At 39.0% G+C, this 3453-nt stretch overlaps 1 pseudogene; it reads left to right on the forward strand.

The window, feature by feature from the left end:
* Window positions 1-1047: 1047 nt before the first annotated feature.
* LOC138906995 (ATP synthase protein MI25-like) lies at window positions 1048-2271 on the forward strand (annotated as a pseudogene).
* The last annotated feature ends 1182 nt before the right edge of the window (window positions 2272-3453 follow it).

A 3453-nucleotide genomic window follows, 5' to 3' on the forward strand; every position in this document is an offset into this window, starting at 1 on the left:
ATTTCCTTCCTTTTGCTAGATTCAAAACAATTATACCGACCAAGCTATTTCACCTCTAGAATTACGTATGTAAGTGTCTTCTTTACTCCTCCTCTAATAAAGAAAGGGCATCCTCAGACCAATAGAGCCTAGCCAGAGAGAGGACATTCCCCATGCTGCGGTTCGAAAAGGTCTCCCGAAGCAGGTCACCGAGAGCTAAGATAGGCCTGAGCTTGTCTAACTCAATAAAGATAGCGGAAATCCCATGAAGACAGATAGATATAGAAAGTGTTCAGCGAGTTCGAGGAATAGTAAGTCTCTGAGTGCAACAACGAATAGCTATGTGATGGTTGTCACAATCGTAGTAGCTCTGTTATTGTTTGATATTTGGTTGTCTGATCATACTCGAATTGTCATGAATATCCTTCGTCGTCTCTCTTCAACCTTTAAGAGATTTTTCAAGAGATTGGTAGAACTTTACATTTCTTCCTTTCTTATGAACATTTTCTTTACATGGACCATTCCATTTCTCGATTCCTTCAATTGGCTGCTTTCTTTAATCGAGGACATTCCTCTTTACGGCGGAGACGCTGGAAAGGGTGTTAGCTCTTCGATAGAACCAAGTCTTCCCGGCTGAAGAAGATCCAGGGGATCGGTCCGAGATCGAAAGAGCCTTGGATCAACTTGAATTGGCAAAGATTAAATAAGAAAAAGATCGCTTGGCTGAACAGATTAACCCTCTGATTGAATCGGAGAAGGTACGACTAGTTAGAAGATTGTGGCACCGCAACTTGGGAGAACTTCCATGACCAAGTGAGATGGTCAAAACTATTAGTAACCGCTTCAACAACAAATTTGCCTATAATGCCAACAAACCCAATGTCCCCAGGGCGAATTTACGACACTTTAGGGTTTGGTTGATAGGAGCACAACAATTGGCAGAGCAGGATGGGAAGGGAAACATGAGTATAAAAAATCATATTTCTTTAATAATTGAATGATATTTCAAGTAGAAGAGATGATGCATTGTTTCACAATTGAATTTCTCTTACATTCTACGTTCCCGAAATGGATTATATCAAATATGTCACATTTTCTATGATTATCTCTATTTCAGGTATTCAGGGAATCCTCCTTAATAGACAAAATATTCCTATTATGTCAATGCCAATTGAATCAATGTTATTAGCTATGAATTCGAACGTTTTGGTATTTTTCAAACGTTTTGGTATTTTATGTTTCTTTGGATGATATGATGGGTCAATCATTTGCTTCATTGGTTACAACGGTGGCAGCTATGAAATCTACTATTGGGTTAGCTATTTTCGTTATTACTTTCCGACTTTGAGGGACTATCGTTGTAGAATTTATTAATAGCATTCACGGTAAAACATGACTCCTAGAGAGTTACCAAAATACGAAGTTATCTTCTCCTTTCTTTCTCTTCTTTCGTTTTGATACTTGGTTGTTAGGGTCAGGGCCTTTCTTGCTGGGCGAGCGCATCCGATTCTAAAGTCCTTTCTTATTCTTAAACCAATTCTCGTTCAGTTGCTGAAAGATAGAGATCAAGCTTTCTAAATGAGATTGAATTCCACGAATATGCAGGCTAGAAAGATGCTATTTGCTGCTATTCTATCTATTTGTGCATCAAGTTTGAAGAAGATCTAAATTTATAATGAAGAAATGATAGTAGCTCTATGTTTTATAGGCTTTATCATATTCAGTTGGAAGAGTTTAGGTAATACTTTCAAAGTGACTCTCGACGGTAGAATACAGGCTATTCAAGAAGAATAGCAGCAATTTCCCAATCCTAACGAAGTAGTTCCTCCGGAATCCAATGAACAACAATGATCACTTAGGACCACCTTGAGAATTTGTGGCACAGTAGTAGAATCATTACTAATGGCATGTTGTGCGCCTAAGTGCGTAAAGATAGTGCTAGCTTTGTTATGACAAAACCTAAATGTTAAGTCAGCAACACTTCCAAATGCCACCTCTTCCTGTCGCATTCGTCTTCAGGATGATATAGCCATAAAGATGCACATTTTATTGGGGAAAAGATTTTTCCCCCGGTTTAGCTTGAAAGATGAAAGAGTCGAATTCATTCGAGAGAGCTTAGTGGTATTAAGAATGGTTCGGGTGGGGGATTCTCGTTAGAATAAAGAATTAGAATAGAATCTAATTCATGTTCATGTTAACAGAAGAGCGGATCCAATACCAAGACGCTTGAGAGAAAAGGCTAGCCTTGTATATACGCTATTTCTATTTATGTCAGAGGTGCCCAAAGCTAGAAGCAAGATTTTGAGTAGAATATTCAAAGCTTTTGAGTAAGTAAGATGGATGGATTTGGAAGTACGTGAAGGAACTAGTTTCATAGATACAGATATAGAGAAAGTCCTTTCTTTCATTGGGTGATATTAGGGTTTTGAGATCGGTTCTGATGTAGAACAGGTTTTCGACCCGAAAAGCTCCACAGAGTTGTCGTCTGCTGGTACTATGAGGCCCACGACTTTCTTGATCGCCTCATTCTTCAACCATGGGTTAAGATGTGGCTATTTTCTCTCTGATGGTAGCGTATTTTACGCTCGAGGTATCTCGAGCCTCCTCTTGTATCAATGTCTCTGTTTTAGGGTTTAAGGAATGATGTAATGAAATTCCGGTATGGAATTTTGTTGTTGTTACGACAGGCAGAGAGCAGTGCCCTATTGGTCTAATTCCTACTTCCCCTTGGTATCGGTAAAGGGGTTGGTGAGCGCTTCCCGAATAGATTCCTTTCTCATCCCCCAACACCGAACAAAGGGAACCCTGGCTTCACTTGTCGTAGTAAGACTACCCCTCTATAAGCTTTCCCTATCGCTCTGATGAACCTCTTTCCGCCTGTTCTCTAGATTTCAAGAACATATTCTTTCCTATCCCTTATTTGTCCATTAAGCCTGTTTTCCGCTAAAGGACATATGAAAAACACCTAAATTGTAATATATAAGATGAAGGACGACTAAGCAACTATGCTACCATTGGCACCCTAAACTAAAAACTACAACTGGAAATCAAACTTTAGGTGGTCATTATGATCATAAACACACTCTTTGGAGAAATTTAGTGACCTCGCATATAACATGGGGAATCTGGTTAGCACACATATTTAAGAATAAAAGAACAAAGACTTGACTAGACAGTATTAATGAGCAGATGACAAGCATGAGTGAAGAAGGGTCTTATATTACCATTTTTGGTGGTAAATAAGATGTTCTTGTTCTTCCATTCCCCAAACCCAGTTCAGTTTTCAAGATTGGGTTGGTGTTCCGATAGGCGAGAGGTGTAAGCACCGCGAGGTGTGAAGTCAGATCGTACTAAAGACAATGAAAAAAAATTAGAAAATGAGAAGTTTAAAAAAAATAAGTAAAAGCAAAATGAAAGACAATCCTATATTGACAAGGACGAGCTTTTTTACGAAGAAAGTTGCGCTCCCAGTGG

Source organism: Nicotiana tomentosiformis, chromosome 1 (genome assembly GCF_000390325.3).
Source record: "Nicotiana tomentosiformis chromosome 1, ASM39032v3, whole genome shotgun sequence".
NCBI lineage: Eukaryota > Viridiplantae > Streptophyta > Magnoliopsida > Solanales > Solanaceae > Nicotiana > Nicotiana tomentosiformis.